The sequence below is a fragment of the Palaemon carinicauda genome, chromosome 43, assembly GCF_036898095.1.
Source record: "Palaemon carinicauda isolate YSFRI2023 chromosome 43, ASM3689809v2, whole genome shotgun sequence".
Taxonomy (NCBI): domain Eukaryota; kingdom Metazoa; phylum Arthropoda; class Malacostraca; order Decapoda; family Palaemonidae; genus Palaemon; species Palaemon carinicauda.
In genome coordinates, this window is record NC_090767.1 from 19,525,569 (window position 1) to 19,544,587 (window position 19,019).

Sequence of the window (19,019 nt, forward strand, 5' to 3'; positions counted from 1 at the left end):
TATTTTGACTTCAGTTTTGCAATAGATTTTGTTACTAACAGTGTGATCAGATGTTGCAAGGTCCTTTATTATTGAAAAAACTACATCCCAACTTAAATGAATTGGATTTGGAAGTAGTTTTTTCAATAATAAAGGACCTTGCAACATCTGATCACACTGTTAGTAACAAAATCTATTGCAAAACCCGAGTAGAGAAAGTTCTAGCGATGAAAGAAATGTCCATCCCTTTCAGCCTGAAAGCTAGACTTTGAGCGATAGCCTTTCACTGCCGAGACTGAAAGGCGCATTTCTTCCCGCAAATACACGAGGAACTTCGCTATTGTTGGAATAGTGGCATCGAGTGGAGAAATACCCCTTCCACGACACCAACCACATAAGACTTTCCACTTTGCCTGGTAGACTGCTGCGGATGACTTTCGCAGATGTACAGACATCCTGACAGCAACTTGCTGCGAAAATCCTCTCTCAGAGAGGAGATGCTGGATAGTCTCCAGGCGTGAAGTCGTAGCACGACTTTGTGGAAGATGTTGGCATGTGGTTGTTTGAGCAGATTGTGCCGTGGAGGGAGTTCTCTCGGTAGCTTCGTTAGGAGATGCAGAAGGTCTGGGAACCATTCCTCGTGATGCCATAGCGGAGCTATGAGAGTCATTGAAAGATTGACCAATGTTCTGGCCTTGTTGAGCACCCTCCTCATCGGACAGAATGAGGGAAAGGCATAAACGTCGATGTTGTCCCACCGTTGTTGGAAAGCATCTTGGGGTCTGGGACTGGGGAGCAGTACAGCGGGAGCTTGAAGTTCACGGTTGTTGTGAACAGATCCACAGTTGGAGAACCCCACAAAGTTAGGACTTTGTTGGCTACTAGATGATCCAAAGACCACTCAGTACTCACTATCTGAGACGCTCTGCTCAGATTGTCGGCGAGCACATTCCTTTTGCCTGGAATGAAGCGTGCCGATAGTGGTATCGAGAGGATTTCGGCCCATCTCAGTTTCTCTACTGCTAGATGGGATAGCTGTTGCGAAAAGGTATCATCTTGTTTGTTGATGTAGGCCACTACTGTGGTGTTGTCGCTCATCACCACCACAGAGTAACCCGCCAGGTATTGTTGGAACTGTTGAAGGGCCAGGAAGACGGCCTTCATCTCTAGGAGATTTATATGGAGGTACTTTTCTGATTCTGACCACAGGCCTGAGGTCCTGTGGTGCTGTACGTGGGGGCCCCACCCTTTCTTTGAAGCGTCCAAAAACAGCATCAAATCCGGGGGGAGGACGAGAAGATCCACTCCTTTTCGTAGGCTCTCGTCCATCACCCACCACTGGAGGTCTGTCAGTTTCGCAGGTCCCATAGGGATCAGGACATACAAGGAATCGTAACCTTGATTCCACCGGGACTTGAGTCGCCACTGGAGGGATCTCATCCTGAGGCGACCGTTGGGAACTAGACGAGCCAATGATGAAAGGTGACCGAGGAGACGTAACCACGATTGGGCTGGAAGGTCTTCTCGTCTGATAAAAGGGCTTGCGACCCTCCTCAGCCTTGCTATCCTGTCGTCTGATGGGAAGGCTTTGCGGAGATTGGTGTCTATAATCATGCCTAGATATACCAGTCTTTGAGTGGGAAGCAGAGAGGACTTCTCGAGATTTACCATGATCCCCAGATCCTGGCAAAGTCTCAGAAGTTTGTCCCGGTGTTGAAGAAGCGATGACACGGAGTCTGCTAGGATCAACCAGTCGACCAGATAACGAAGGAGACGGATGCCGATCCTGTGTGCCCACGAAGATATTAGGGTGAACACTCTGGTGAAAACCTGTGGTGCTGTGGAGAGACCAAAGCACCGCACCTTGAACTGGTACACCTTGTTGTCTAGGCTGAATCTTAAGTACTTCCTTGAAGATGGATGGACTGGGATCTGGAAGTACGCGTCCTTTAGATCCAGTGTACACATGAAGTCTTGCGGTCTCACTGCTAGTCTGACCGTGTCTGCCGTCTGCATGCTGAACGGAGTTTGTTTGACAAACTTGTTCAGGGCTGAGAGGACGATGACTGGTCTCCAGCCTACAGACGCCTTCTTTACAAGAAAGAGTCGAGTGAAGAAGCCTGGAGACCTGTCGAGGACCTCTTGGAGAGCGCCCTTCTTAAAGAGGCTCTGGACTTCTGCCTGAAGGACTTGCCCCTTTGCTGATCCCATGGCAAGGGAGCTCAATGACACTGGATTCGTCGTCAGGGGAGGTAGAGATGTTGTGAACGGAACGCGATATCCCTGACTGATAACAGAAATCGTCCAGGAATCGGCCACGAGTTGCTGCCACCTGTCTGCGCAATTTTGTAGGCATCCACCCACTGGTGGACATGCAGGGGGACTGCCAATCCTAGCGTTTGCGGCCTCCGCTGCTCCCTCTAGGATTCTTGCCGCCTCTGGAGGACTTTTTGCCTTTCCTATCCTTGACAGGAAAGGGCTTAGACACCACTGTCTTCGCTGCTGCCGTTGGTTTTGCGGTCTTGGTCAGACGGGACTGCTGAGGTGCTGGAGGCTTATAGGGCTTAGATGTCAAAGCCCTATGAAGGAGGGAGTCTTGGTGAGACTTCCTCCACCTCTCAGCGGCCTGTTCCTTAGGCTCAAACCGGATCGTTCCTTCTAAGGAAGAATGCATGAACCTATTGATCTTGGTGCTAGAGACCTTCTGATGGAATTTCTCAGCCACCGCATCCCGACGTTTCAGGATGGTGTTTGCCCACAAGTTCGAGACTTGCTGGGCCAGAAACTCGATCGTGCGAGTGCCTGAGAGAAGGAACGTCTCCATAGATTTCCTGGTATGTTCTTTCGAGAAATCCTCAGAGCGTATCAGGATACCTGAGGTCCCTAACCAGATGTCAACGTGGCTTGCACAGCACACTTCGCAACCTTCTCCTGGTTAAGGATCTCGGTTGCCGAGAATAAGACCTGCCGGTTGGAGAGTCTCTTAAGAGGGACTCCCCTGGTAAGCTCTTCCAACGAATGGTGGAGAGGAAGAGCTAAACAAGGCTCCTCCAAGATCTCAAAGTACCTCCTTTGCTGTACGCGAGGAGGTGGGAGAAGCTTGTTGCCGGCACTGGAACGGTTGGAGGAGGACATCTCTGAGAGCTGTACAGTGATCTTGTCCCTGGTACTCTTAACCCCCTGAGACCAGGGCAGAGCAGCACTGGCCTTGGAAGGTTTTTGAGTGCCAAATACACGGTCCAAGACCGTGTCCTTGCCCTCTCGAAGAGGGATCTCTGGGTCGGCAAACCCATTGAAAGCCCTCATTAGAGTCAGAACTTGCCAAAACGCATGCTCTGACTCTTGCTGTTCTCCTCCTGATGTTGGACTTGCAGCGAAGTCTCCTGTCCCCAAAGACTCTTCTTGGGGAGAGTCGCGGAAGTTGGCTCCGTCCTGTGTCTTGTAAAAAACTTTGGTAAAGTCTTCGAGTCCTTCGACTCCTTCCTGGGAAGGATGTAGGACTCCAACATAGAAGGTGGCAAGTTCTTTCCCACCCCTGCTTGGGAAGACTTCTCAGCGCGAGGAGGGTTTTCCCTCATTGGTGCGATGGGGGAACGTCTCACCTCACGTGATTTCCCTGAGGACGGGAAGTACTCGTTCGACAGGGATGGAGAGAAAGTCTGGGGGGGGTAAAGGAACCTGCCTCGAAGGCTTGTGTGGAGTCAACTTAGCCCTTGGAGAAGTTACCACGTCCGGAACTCCTCTTTTAATCACCAAAGGAGTAGAAACAGCCAAGGATTTGTGACCTAACTCAGAGAGAACAGGTTTGAACGCCGGCGTAACTGCTCTGATTAGTGCACCGATCCAAGGTTGTTGACAGACAGACGCGCTGTCAGACACTCCCTCTGAAGGGACAGGGATAGAAGGATCCCTGGGAGGAGTTCCCATAGGTGGGTTCGCCTGAAAAGGAAAATGGATCCTGGACCCCTCTGGATGTTTCCCTTCCGCCGCAATACGCGCTGTTATGTTTGCAAGGAGGGGAATGCGGCGATGGCGACCTTGCCGTGCGTTGTCCAGCAGCATCGCGCGCGGAAGGGTATTGACGCTCGCCCGGGAGAGCGTAATGGTGCTTACGCGATGGGGAATACCAGGGCTCGCGCGCGGGAGACTGATGGCGGGTAGGAGAGCGCGCGGGAGACTGTAGGCGCACAGGAGACTGATGGCGTGCAGGATCAGGGTGTTGAACACGCGGGCGAGAGTTCGCGCCCCAAAAGAAGACGTGGGGGGGGGGCACTGGAGACATACCCCTGGCGCATAGGCGCGCAGTTAAAGCCTATGCACGTTGGCGCGCAACTGCAGGAGAGGATGAGCGCGGGCGCACGTGTATCCTCGTGGGAGCGTGCGGGAGACTGCGCGTGTCGGCGCAATGGCGAGCAATGGCGCGCTGGAGAAAGCTATTGGCGCGTTGGCAAGCGCTGGTGCGTGGGAGAAGTCAAAATCGACTTCCCAACAGCGCCCAGATCCAAAGATCGTGGGCACGCAGGAGAGATGATTGCTGCGCGTGGGCGCTGGCGCGCAGATCACCGACATGCAGGAGAACGCTGGTGCGCAGGAGGATGATGGCGGGCAAGAGAGCACTGGCTCGGGATGGCACGTAGCTGGCCGTGGGCACGCTAGCTCAGGCAAAGCCTGGCGCGCAGGAAAACGTGGGCGCGTATGCTCATTGTTAGCATAGCGCGTAAGGGAAGTATCTGCGCGTTGGCGCATACACCCTCGATGTCCCGTATCAGGGTTAGATGCCTTACGAGCGTGAAGGTCCGGTTTCGTCGGCGTGTAGCGCGCATCAGCACTCAGGAACGGTGACGGCAGGTCTGACGGGTGGACGGTCGACGTGTCCTCTGGAAGGACGACCTTCCACCAAAGGGGATCGCGAACGATCCGCTAAGAGGTCCAGGACCAAAGCAGAAACAGTCAGTGATGGCTGAAGAGGCTCCTCTGCGGTGGACTGCAACAAAGATGTAGAACCAAAGAGGCGCCTCCTCACCGCAGGTGAAGGAAGGCCTCTCTGGCGAAGAGGAAGGCGAGCCTTGCGACGGATACGCCCTCTGGGGGCCGTTGGATCAGCAAGCTGACCTTCTGCAGTCCTCCGAAGAGGAGTCTCTGTATGTGAACTACCCCGAGGGAAATAAACACTAACAGGAGCGACTGTTGGACTTAATTTCTCCCTCCTTGGTTGAACAGGAACGGGAGAAACTAAGCCTTCAGCTACTGCGGGATTTGAAGAGGCAGAGGTATTAGGAGATACCGCATTGGATACCTCTGACACCACAACGTTGACAATTGACAGAGGATCAACCTCTGCCGGAGTCGACGATTGCTAGACACCAGCACCCAATCGGATGATGTCAAGTAAGGCTTCCTTGGAGGGCGAACCCTTGAGCCCCAAGGAAGACCAAAGCTGTAAAAGATGGATTAGTGACACATCCTCCCCCCGGGGGGGGGAGGCAACCCCATCTCTCGAACCCCGAGCTTGGAAAACAGTACAACGGTCTTCGCTACCACTCGACAGTCTCTCGAAAGAGGAGGTTTGAGCAACGGAAGAAGAGTCCTTGGGTTTTTCTCCTTTCAAAGAAACCTTCGAAGGAGAAATATCCCGTCTGGAATTCTTACGTCGCCGTGAAAACCTCTCCCACTGGGAGGTAGACCACTCCCTGCACTCACTACACTTATTATCACTATCATACCGTTGACCTCTACAGTAAGGGCAAACGGTGAGGGTCTATCTCGACCACCGACATGAATGTTCCGCAGGGGCGGTCGGGTAATCCAGGGCAGGTGCGCACAATAGCAGAGGCCAACTTCACACACAAACCTGTCAAAAAGAGAAAGCAAAAAAAAAAAAAAAAAAAAAGAGCATTAATGGCTGCCAATGAGCGGCGAGGATGAAAGCGGACACGTCCGACTACCATCCGAGCCAAGAGCAAAGTGAGTTCAACCACAGGTGTGTGTGTGTGGGGGGGGGTAGCAAGCTACCCTCCCCTACCCCAGCTAACTAGCGGTGTGGGTAGTAAACCCTCGTTGAATTTTAATGGCTCGTCATTTCAGCTACGCCGAAAGTAATACCCCTATTAAATAGCTAAGGTTTGTATTCCAGTTACGGAACAACTATAAATCACACACATTCATATTACATCTAAATGTGAAGAAGAAAGGATTAAAAAGATTAAATAGATAAATTAAAATGAATTAAAGCTTGTGATAAAACCCAATACCTTTGGTGCCGACATTTTTTATACAATCTACCCGAGAGATAAAATACATTTTTTGTTTTGGCAGCGGTGAGGCGAGTCATGATTTTCCATCTGTTTTGCAACTTATGATGGCTTTTTTATGATTCTTGAAGTCGGCCGAGAGCTTCGTAAGACTCCTGGAGTCCATTGGGGGATTTTCAAGACTCTTGGAGTCGGCTCAGAGCTTTGGAAGACTCCTGAAATCCATTGGGGACTTCATAACACTCCTGGCGTCCATTGGCGGCTTTGTAAAACCGAGTTGACAGGGCTTCGTAAGACTCCAGGAGTCCATCAGGGTCTTCGTAAAACTCTGAGTTGACCGAGGGCTTCGTGAGACCAGATGTTTCACACTTACGACTAATGTATCAACCTCCAACTGATCTATATTGCATTGTGGCACTTGCAAAGCCTTCTTGAATTCTTGCTATAGATTCACTCTATTGAACCAATTACTGAAGGAAGATTATCTGCAATAAAAGAGAAAAGTTATCAAATGGTCTCTACCTTTGTTTTAAGATTTTTGTAATAAAGTATTTAAAATATTCATCATTGGTCTGATAGGAGGAAGAACAGCTTGCTTCGTTAAGTAACAATTCAAATAAGTACGGCCGTACCTAATTAAGTAGTTCAAATCTTTCTAGTGTTTACTATGAATAGGCCACTAAGTTCAGCCCTTCTTCCCTATATAAAACCATAGAATCTTATAAAATAGTTTTGATTATTCCATACATTAGTACATTATTCTTCTCTCTCAAAATGGCCGACAAGATTAGTTCTTCCGATTCAAACCCATAAGTTTATATCTTTTGTATATTACAAATAAAATGACTCTGGTTAAAATGAAACTTTGGAATAGAAGTTTTAAATAAGCCAGTGATATTCTGCATATTATTAATGTACATTTATACAGTATAGCTTTTCTAAAACACAAAATCCTATGTCAGTTCTTGAATCATAAAATGGATCTTAATGTATTTTAAGTATTAATAACTGTGAGAGAGGCAAGAGAGAGTGCTAGAAATAGGAATGAATGGCGAGCGATTGTGACGCAGTTCCGGTAGGCCCTGCTGCTTCCTCCGGTGCCTTGGATGACCACGGAGGTAGCAGCAGTAGGGGATTCAGCATTATGAAGCTTCATCTGTGGTGGATAATGTGGGAGGGTGGGCTGTGGCACCCTAGCAGTACCAGCCGAACTCAATTGAGTCCCTTGTCAGGCTGAGAGGAACATAGAGAGGAGATGTCCCCTTTTATGTTTTATTTGTTTGATGTCGGCTAACCCACAAATTGGGGGAAGTGCCTTGGTATATGTATGTATTAATAAATTATATAATAAACTACAAGACTTATATCGTATGGCAAATGGATTACATTAAATAAGACAAAATCGGCCTAAATACTGTCCAATCATTACTAAGTTCAGTTCTCCTCAGGGTGTCTGCCTAACTCGTGCAATTTTGGGGTTCTCAATTCAATTTCCGTTTCGTTTTACATCAATTATGTTGATGAAGAAAAGCTCTTATAAGGAAAACAAACATTAAAAACATCAAGATGTCTGGAGACAAGGCAAAAAAAAAAAAAAAAATAAATAGATAAATAAAATTAAGTAACCCTGACAATAAAGAGTAGTTCACAACTACATGATCTATAAGTTTGAACACTAATTCACAACGGAGATTATTATTATTAGCTACAACCCTAGTAGGAAAAAGCAGGATGCTATAAGCCCGGGGGCACCAACAGGGAAATTAGCCCAGTGAAGAAAAAAAGGAAAAATAAAATACTTTAAGAAGTGAATTGGCTTCCTCTTTTTCATAAAAGTTGAGATAAATTGGCACACATAGTTAATCTAAGTTTTAAATCACATGATGACCCTCGGCAAGTAGAACCCAACAGATGGTATCTGTGCAACCCTATCAGTCTAGGGTGGTGAAGAGCAACGAGAGAACTTCTAATGATCTATTGGTAGACATCAATTGGAATAAGCTGACGTCTACATAGGACCAACCTTCCCCTTTCTCATATATTGCCTGCGAATGAATCGACTCTATGATAACACTAGAAAAGCACTCAGGGTGCAGACCTCCGCCACGGTAGCTTATTTCTCAAAACCAGCTTGCCTTTCCAAGAACCAATTTAGACTGAAGGCGTATTTGAAGTGTGTGAAAACCATATGTGAACTTGGGGTTGAGGATAGGGTTACAGTAATTCAGCTGACCTTGACCTTTGACCTAGGACTTTCAAAATTAGATCAATTCAACGTCTCGATATAAAAATGAATCCGTAAAAGTTGTTCACAGACAAACGGACAAAAAGGGACAAAAACATAACCTCCTCCCAACTTCAATGGCAGAGGTACAAACGCGGGGCCGATTGCAGCCAAATTCTAACTACTTCTAAGTCAGCCCATTTCTGATATATTCTGTAATTTTCATAAAAATTCAAATGTAACTTTTTGAGTTATGCTGGTGATAGACAAACAGCTATGAACAAAACATTTTTATTTAAAATTAAAAAACAATTTCTCGACTTTTGAAGCTAAATGTTGTAGGCTTGCGAGTTAGGTTCAGCTCATTCTACAATAAAATTTAACAATCGACATATAAGACAGATTCTTGGAACCTATTTGTTCTCAAGTTAGGACTTCTGTTCTCTAAGACTGAGGAAATATCACAAATTATCAAATAATATAAATGATCCTGAGTTATTTTCTATACCTATTAACCGAGAGACAAACCTTTATATGGCTGTAGAAACCGTTAGAACAGGGAGTGCGCTATCCCGATGGAGGAGCCGAAGGGTGAGGCTCAAAGAGAGAAACAGACCCTTCTCCCAACGGAGACTTATTACAGGTCGCCTACATTGCCTCTGTCCTCGACTCATCCTGCATCGTAGGTCACCTGCAAATTGAAAATCTTATATATTCAATTGCATTTTTGATTTATTGCTGATATAAAATAAGTATACTGGTGTCACCTAAACCTGGATTTAAAAATATATATAAAAAATCCGGAAAATCACTAATATTAACCAAAGTGAATCAGCAGATACATTTTATACACAAATAAATTTACTTCAGTTTACATGACAGTTTTGCCAACTTATAAAATTAAATTATACATACAAATATAAAAACAACATATATGAAAATTTATATAACTTTTAGTGTTGCTTTTTAAACCTAGAAGGGCACTCGGTAGAGTGCAGACCTCCGCCGCAGCACCTTCTTTCTCAACCTTGACCGTTGACTTTAACATATATTAATTGGCATGGATTTCAAATATGAACCAAGTTTGAAGCGTAATTGTCTAACGACTATTGACCGTTAGCTTGTGATTCACCAACTCATTAAAATATTATGCCTTAGCAAATGATCTAAAACTAATCTCAAGCATCGGTACTAAAGAATACAAGTCCCTTCCTTGTCTTCTGGTTTTACAGACTATCCTGCAGATAACTATTAACAAATAATCAATACTTACTAATATACTTTTCCCTCATTTAAAAATGCTATTTTTATAGATTATAGGTTAATGTCTAGGAGAGGGCCGCATGAAGATATCAGTGATATTCAATGTATTTTTACTAGAATGTGTAGGAATGTATGTAAATAGTGGTATACGAGTGAGATAATTTAGTGAAATTCAATAAGTCGAAATATCGACAATCAAACTCACGCTACTCTTGTCTTCCTCCCTGAATTTTTCTAAGTCTGTTGTTATTATTGACTGTGTCTTGTTTTTAGCTCAATTGAGCCCTGTAACTACTGTAATCCTCAGACAAACTAGTCCCCCCCCCAGGCCTTGGTAGGGGTACAGGGCCCTAAGTTAGGTTAGATGGTTGTGTTAGGTTGGTAGTGCCCCGAAAATCACTTTTCTCCTCCTCACCCCACCCAAAAACCCCGCTTCCCATTGGGGTCCCCCCTAATTGTAGTAGTGGGTTTATGCTTACATTTTGTGTGTAAAAGTCTTAGTTTCTTTTTTATTCATTTCTTCATGTTTCTATGCAATGTGCAACACCAATCTGGTCGTTTTTTGCCTTTTTCCGACGTTAATACTTGAAAAACGGGTGCGGCCTTCTCCTGGACATTTACCAGATTATAATACAGTACAGATCTAAATCCTTATAGAGTAAAAAAACATTTTGCATTTGCGAATGTTCAGATTGCCAAAACTCTGACTAAAAACTGTTAGGTAACAATCAAAATTCTTACATAAATAAATAGGTCTGGTGTATTTCTAGATGTCTTTTACCAATCTGGTTTGAGAGAACATAAAGTAATATACTCTTATTCTTGTGTATTTATATAGTAATCATATTACAGATTTTCAAAGTAATTTGTATTATTCCTAACGTTACAAACCAAAGTCCTTTAGGAGAAGGATGTCTACAACTTGACTGAAACTTGACTCAAAATCCTTCGAGTGGGAGTTCTCAGTACTGTTTATCCTGTGAAACCATGCAAATCGATTGGCCTAAGTATCGAGACAATAAAACAGTTCATCCTTTGCTTGAGTGATTCCTTCCTACTCCTCATCTATGGTAGGAGCATGATTCCTTCCTACTCTTCACCTATGGTAGGAGCATGATTCCTTCCTACTCCTCACCTATGGTAGGAGCATGATTCCTTCCTACTCCTCATCTATGGTAGGACATGATTCCTTCCTACTCCTCATCTATGGTAGGAGCATGATTCCTTCCTACTCCTCATCTATGGTAGAAGCATTATGAAGCAATAGGATCAGAGGTGATAAACCCCAAACATGAGTGTACACTCTGATCCGTGGTTCTCAATTGTAAGGTTCTAAATCTCAGTAAGCAGTCGAAGGGTTCCCAATTATTATTATTTCTATTATTATTTGCTAGGCTACAACCCTAGTTGGAAAAGCAGGATGCTATAAGCCCAGGGGCTCAAAAAAGGGGAAATTTGCCCAGCGAGGAAAGGAAACAAAATAAAATAATTTAGGAACAGTACCATCAAAATAAATATCTCTACAAATTATAAAAACTAACAAAACAAGAGAAATAAGATAAAATAGTGTGCCCAAGTGTACCCTCAAGCAAGAGAACTTGCGGCCAACTTATGTAATAGCACAACAGACATCCGATACCATGAGAAAACGCCAATCGTCGAGCAAACAGAATCAGAATTTCCCCCCAAAACAAAACACAAATGGCTGAGAATTACCTACAAGAAAAATATCAAAAATCTGGTAGCACCTGGAGTAAGTCTGTAGTCTAGGAGGGGGCTAAGAACCGAGTGGCTACGCATTAAACTGATTAGTGGGGAGTGGCACCCAGTTGTTCGTCAGTATCAGACAACACCTAGTTGTATAATTTGACAGCCGAAATGATAACACCAAAGATAAAACTCGTTTTGTATTAATGTAAGAACAAAAATAAATTGACCATGTATTAACCCTTTTACCCCCAGGCTTTTTGGAAATTTCCAACCCTTAACCCCCAAGGGGTTACTTTTTTCCCAGCACACTTTGGTGTATATTTCTTTTAAATTGCTCTAACAGCCTTAATTTTTGTCATAGAGAGGTCAGGTTGGTCTCATTCTCTTGGAAAATGTCTGAATTTTCTCAAAAAATTATCACAAATATGAAAAAAATAATTTTTATAGCATTTTTTTGCAAGGACGTACCGGTACGTCCATGGGGGTAAAGGGATGGCTTTTGTGAAACGTGCCAGTACGTCCTTTGGGGATAAAAGGGTTAACAAAGTTTAAATCATGAACCAAATAATTCTTATAAACTCTATGGAAAGGATTCTATATTTATAGTTTATGAGTCATTTATAGGTAGTAGGTTGGCCAGGCCACCAGCCGCCCATTGAGATTCTACTGCTAGAGAGTTACGGGGTCCTTTGACTGGCCAGAGAGTACTACATTGGATCTTTCTCTCAGGGTTACGGTTCTTTCCCTTTGCCTACACATACACCGAATAGTCTGGCCTATTCTTTACAGTGTCTCTTCTGTCCTCTTACACCTGACAACACTGAGCTTATCAAACAATTCTTCTTCTCCCAAGGGGTTAACTAAAGCACTGTAATTGTTCAGTGGCTACTTTCCTCTTCGTAAGGGTAGAGGAGACTCTTAAGCTATGGTCAGCAGGTCTTCTAGGAGAAGGACACTCCAAAATCAAACCATTGTTCTCTAATTTTGGGTAGTGCTATAGCCTATGTACCATGGTCTTCCGCTATCTTGGGTTAGAGTTCTCTTGCTTGAGGGTACACTCGGGCACACTGTTCTATCTAGTTTCTCTTCCTCTTGTTTAATTTAAAGTTTTGATAGGTTATATAAGAAATATTGGAGCCTTTGTAGGGTGACGGCCAGATCCCGTAGAAAACGGGAATATTCTGAACTGTGGCCGTCGTTCTAAAAACAATTTTGCCATGTCCTTACCCAGGGGGGCTGCGCCTCCCCGGACCCCCCCCCCCCCTTACATAACATATTTAAGATCCGTAGACCATTTCCAAACTTTTTTATTCTATACAAGATAACAGTCTGAGCGATAATAAGCAAATTAGGACCCTTGGCCGTAGCGCTACAAACTACCCGCAATGTTTATTTTAATGTTGTTACTGTTCTTAAAATATTTTATTTTTCCTTGTTTCTTTTCCTCACTGGACTATTTTCCCTGTTGGGGTCCCTGGGCATAATTATAGCATCCTGCTTTTCCAACTAGGATTGTAGCTTGGCATTTAATAATAATAATAATAATAATAATAATAATAATAATAATAATAATAATAATAATAATATGCTCTCAAAAATACAAAATGAACAACGCTTATGTGAACAATCTTCTATGAATAAAGACAGACAATTGACGTCACTAGCAAACCCGTTCAGATCTACAATAGCAGTAGTTAACAACAAGTGCTTGCGGAGAGTATTGCTATATCTCAAGCTTTGGAAAAATGCTGAATAATTCATAAAACTAATTCAAAAACCCTAGTAGTTCTGAGGCCGGATAAATCCTAATTAAATTAGTTTTTGAAAACTTAGTCCTTCTATATCAATCAAGATGAGGGTTTTTGGCAAAGATATAACAGGGCTCCTTGTTTAGGGTAAGACCCTCACATACTGGAGGTTAGGTTAGGGGAGAAATGATCTGCCATTGACAAATATTGGTAAAATAACAATATATAAAACTTACATATTAGCTGTATATAAGCCAGAACTACATATATGTCTAAAGGAATTTCCAGGAATGGCCTGGATCATGGAATTTGAAGCATATAACACTGGAATCAACTACAATGAAACCGACCTTTCTATGCCACTAAGAAAACATACTCTTAATATGAAAATATAAACTTTGGGTTAAGTAAATGACAACACATAATTTGAGAATGTTTTTAAAATGGACCTTAATATGACCTTACTAATTGACCTTTATGCAATACGAGTACTAAAATAACCTTACATTATGAAAGTATTAACCATTAACTAGGCTACAGCATGAAGAACGTGGTACTGTCACTAGAAGCCGGTTCACTAACTCTAAATCTATATTTACCATATAAATTCTAAGATTGTCACTTTTAATTACATTTCAAATTAACAATAGACTTATATAGATTAAATTCTTACACCAATACTTACTGTAGAGTCACTTTAAAAGGCACAAAAATTAAATAAAACTTATGAACAGGGACGGGCATTGAAGAGCTGGATGTATCACACCGTCTGGCGTCTGCCATATTGTTATGAAGATAAATATACCTAAACAAACGAAACTTCCCCTAAAATAGGGGCTAAGTTTCTCCCTAGCATTAATCAACACAATCTAAATTCAGTATTTTATATATTTCTATGCTTTATAGTTACATTATAAAATATAATTAATTTAAGGAATTACATTTTGTAACCATAAATAATGAAATTTTCCTTAAAGCATCAAACTGATTTTGAAAACTTGCCCCCCAAATCCCTAAATTTTTCTAATTTTGGAATAATTCCCCTAAATGTAGACGCCATGATCTAAGTGTCAACAAGCTTAAATACAAAATATGTAATAATATCGTATATAAAGTAAATTGAAAACCCTTAAACCATATAATTATTAAATTTCATTAATATTATGATAATTTTATAATAATTGATCATGTTTTTATACACCTTTTACGTTCGGCACCTAAAAAATGTTCATGGACATGGCGATGGTATCGCCTCCTATTGAGTGTAAAAACAACTAATTTTGCAACTATCAACTTTTCTATTATATAACTAATGTATAAAGTCAAAATTTATGCTTAATAAATATTTTTTTTATTAAATATTGAAATAATGAATTAGAAAAATTCATTAAAAATAGTATTTTATACCAATAATTCTCTATTTATCAAATAAATATGATATATTAAAGGTACATTGCAAATATTAGTTGGTAATGCAAAAAATCAGCTGATTTTTAGCAAGAACACGTGGTCAAAATGAAAAAGATTATATGAATCAAATATAGTGAAATTTTCAATGAAATTCCCTTAGATTTTATCAAAGTCTAATTTTAATCAAGAAAATTTGTTGAAAAGTCTGTGTATTTCTCGTAATTTGGAATAATTAGGATATTTTGTTAGTGTTTAAATTTGGCGCCAAGTTTTTTGGGCAATAATAGATATTTAAAAGGTAATTGTCAACCTCTTCTGTAAACAATGGCAAATTGCCTTTATTATCTTGCAAATATTTGGCAAAAAATTACACAGCTTTAAAAACTGAATATATATTAGTTTGTTTGTCGTCTTAATATATAAATATACTATTAAAATTATATAAAAATAAATATGCTTTAAAAGAGTAACTAGAAACTCAGGCTTAATCCTTTTCTAATATGTAACTATCATTTCAACTTTAGATTCTTTATATTTAAAATATATTTTTATCAAAATTTACTGTAAAATTTGTTAAAATGATAAATTAATATATAAAAAAGGGTATATTTTCTTTATTCTTTGTAAAGAAAATCAAAGTTTGAAGGTATTTTTCTAAATTTTTCTGGTAAAATATGAAACAATGACTTTTCTTCTTTTTCCAAATCTTTTAAGGAAAAAACCTTTACAATTTTTATTTTTACATTTGATTAAAATCAATCAAATTTTATAATAATAATTTTATCTGCAATTTTCATCTGGATTTATTATAAATGATTAAAATTGAAATCTCTTTTTTTGCATATTTAAGTTTTTAGATAAAAATCTCCCAACGAATTTTAATTTAATTTGTCTGGGACACCAATACTAGGTTGGTTTCCTGTGAGTGATCAGATAAAAGTCTCCCACCATCACCAATCCACAGTTGTCCAGCGTGTTGATGAAAACTGGCCAAACCTTAGACATGAATAAGGACATGTCTGAGGCCTTTGTCCTTTATTATAACCCCAAATGATAAGGATATGTTTATATACAGTTGAGTAAACTCAGAGGAATATTACGGACCTACAATACCTAAGTCCAGTGCTACACCACTCCGTCAATTATTATTATTATTATTGTTATCATTATTATTAGCTAAGCTACAACCCTAATTGGTAAAGCAGGATGCTATAAGCCCAAGGGCTCCAACAGGAAGAAATAGCCCAGTGAGGAAAGGAAATAAAGAAATGAATAAAATAAGAGAGAGAGAGAGAGAGAGAGAGAGAGAGAGAGAGAGAGAGAGAGAGAGAGAGAGAGAGAGAGAGAGAGAGAGATCTATGTAGCCGTTTCTAGTCCACTGCAGGACAAAGACCTCAGACATGTCCTTATTCATGGCCAGTTTTCATCACCACGCTGGCCAACTACGGATTGGTGATGGTGGGAGACCTTTTCTCTGACCGTTCACAGGAAACCAACCTATAGTAAAACCAATCTGTCGTGGCCGCTGAGACGATTTCTGACCCACTGTGTAGCGTACTCGTGTCAAAATGATTCAGCCACTTTAAGGAAACATGAACACAGTACTTAGACTGAGTGAAACTGATAAAGCGTAGCCCCTTTATGAAAGCTGTCTTTCCTTTTGACTAATCTCACAGGATTAACCAGAGGTGGCCTAAGATTAACCAGAAGTTAAATCCAGTCTCTCTCCCGTCTTCGTACCGTGACTGCTCTAAACGACTTCAACAAATATGTTTTAAGAAGAACATGTTAAACTTTTACGCACGAAAAGAACATCTCCACTTTTGAAAAAAAAATACCGGTGGAAGGTGAAGAAAACGTTGCATTCAATGAATGCAAAGAATCTCTAAGGAAAATCCTACATGACATATATATATATATATATATATATACATAGTGTGTGTGTTACAATAAAAAAGTTATTATTGTAAAGATGTTGATGTTATTTAAGTGATCTTGTGCCCGCACCGTACAGTTGTAAATAAAGGGTGAGGGAAATTCGGATACTCGTCCCTGTATTAGTGTTAATCTCTTAATCTAACTTCATTGTTGTTTTCAAAGGTTTTCGACTTGTCTCTAAAGAAAGCTTCCCTCAAGGATAAATGAACTAAGTGTTTACCGCTCAGGCGCGATAAGTTCTGACAAAGAGCTCTTCTCAGCTGCCACCACAGAATGGTTTGACTATAGCTAAGATACAACCCTAGCTGGAAAAGCAGGATGCTTATATGCCCAACGGGCGGCTCCAACAAGGAAAAATAGCCCAGTGAGGAAAGGAAATAAATAAAGTACGAGAGAAGTAATGAACAATTAAACCTATTTTAAGAACAGAAACCAAATTAAAATAAATCTATTATATGTAAACCATAAACTTTAAAAAAAGGAAGACAAATAAGATAAAATAGCGTACCTGAGTGTTGTACACTCAGGCGAGAGAACACTATCCCAAGACAGTGGAAAACCATGGTTCAGAGAATAACAACAACAACAACAACAACAACAACAACAACAATAATAATAATAAATAATAATAATAATAATAATTCCTCTAAATGTTGCGAAAGCAAATCATGGCGAAGTACATTCCACATTATAAAGTAATACCACAAGAATGTACAGTACAGTAGAGTACATCACATGAGATTTAAAGTACATAAAAGTACTTTGGCAATGTGCTTAAATAGCCACCTATCTAAAATTGTCGAATTTTAATGGCACACGGAAATTGCGAAGAAGAGAAACACTCAAAGAGAATTTGAATACGTTTAATCAGGAATAAACAATGGAATATCAACAATTATATATATCAAGAAATGACAGAATTCTCGAATAAATATAATATATTTCAGGGAGACAATAATAAAAGAGAGAGAGAGAGAGAGAGAGAGAGAGAGAGAGACCTCCTGATCCCAAGGGATTAACCGGAGGAAAGGGTAGGCCTATAATTCTTTCAATGCTTCATACCACCACTGCATCTACTCCCAAACAGTAGGCCTATTCCAAGAAAATCATTAAACTAAAACATTTGTTATTGTTATTATTAATCGTGGAGTAAGTTATACAAATTAGCAGCATGGAGACAATTAAGCAGAGAGAGAGAGAGAGAGAGAGAGAGAGAGAGAGAGTGAGCTATCCTACTCAAATGAATCAGAGAGAGAGAGAGAGAGAGAGAGAGAGAGAGAGAGAGAGTGGGCTATCCTACTCAAATGAATCAGAGAGAGAGAGAGAGAGAGAGAGAGAGAGAGAGTGGGCTATCCTACTCAAATGAATCAGAGAGAGAGAGAGAGAGAGAGAGAGAGAGAGAGTGGGCTATCCTATTCAAATGAATCATGTTTCTCTCTCTCTCTCTCTCTCTCTCTCTCTCTCTCTCTCTCTCTCTATAATGAACAAAATCTTCTTAGAAATGTGTGTATGTGCGTGTATACAGAAATCACGAAAACTAACGTGAATAACACATGAAATATGTAAAAATGCATGAATTATCGAGACAAACTGAGTCGTTTACTAATAAGATAGATTTTCTTTATGTAATTACGGGAACAGAAGAAGACCTGAAAATATTTCATGAAAAGTGGGAGAGAAAAAAAATAGTAAAAAAGAGATCATGATGAATAAGTTTTTATTTATGCAAAGATGTCGGTAAAACGTTTGTAAGGAACAAAAGACAATTGATATATTTACTGAATTCCATTATGGTTTGCACAAGAGAAATTATATATATTTAATGTGTTTATTGACCTTTTCAGTCTATTATAAAGTCTAATAAATGTCAGGATATATAATGAGGATGACAGACAATAGATGGACATTAAGAACAACAGAATGGGTCCCTAGAGATGGTAAAAGAAGCAGGGGGAAGGAAGAGAAGACGATGGATCGACGAACTAAGAAACTTTGCGGTGTAAACTGGCATAGAAAGACTATAAACAGACTCAGTGGAAGGACATGCCTGAGGCCTTTGTCCTGCGGTGGACTAGTAATACACACAAATATATAAACCGATTAAAACAACACAAAGTTACAAAGGGAAAAAATTAGCCTCACCCTTAGGAACGAAGTAGAGTAGATCCCTTTAGGTTCACTAATCATTGTTCACTGACCGTATCGCGTCAGGACTCAGTCACTCAGGAGTCAGGACGTAGGACCTCCTGAAGCTCCTTCCAGGGCCCAAGGTCACGGTGGGCCGCGGGAGGCACCTCAGGGCTTTCAGGAGTCGCGAAGTCTGTGAGATTTAGGGACAGCGTAATTTTTCAAATTTATCTTAAGTAATGAATTGTGATTAAAATTGCTATTAAAGACTGAAATGTGTGTATTATAATAAAGACTATATCAGGATAGATATTCTGAATAGATAAAACTCTTTTTTTTATATATTCGTTTTATGGGAAAATGCGAGAT

At 40.9% G+C, this 19,019-nt stretch overlaps 1 long non-coding RNA gene across 1 annotated transcript; it reads right to left on the bottom strand.

Moving 5' to 3' along the window:
• Positions 1-6,223: 6,223 nt before the first annotated feature.
• On the bottom strand, positions 6,224-18,722 carry LOC137633442 (uncharacterized). The gene is made up of 3 exons (XR_011042219.1): positions 18,666-18,722; positions 8,983-9,145; positions 6,224-6,715 (listed from the first exon to the last, which is right to left on the bottom strand). It is a non-coding gene; the product is annotated as an uncharacterized lncRNA (long non-coding RNA).
• Between the last annotated feature and the right edge of the window lie 297 nt (positions 18,723-19,019).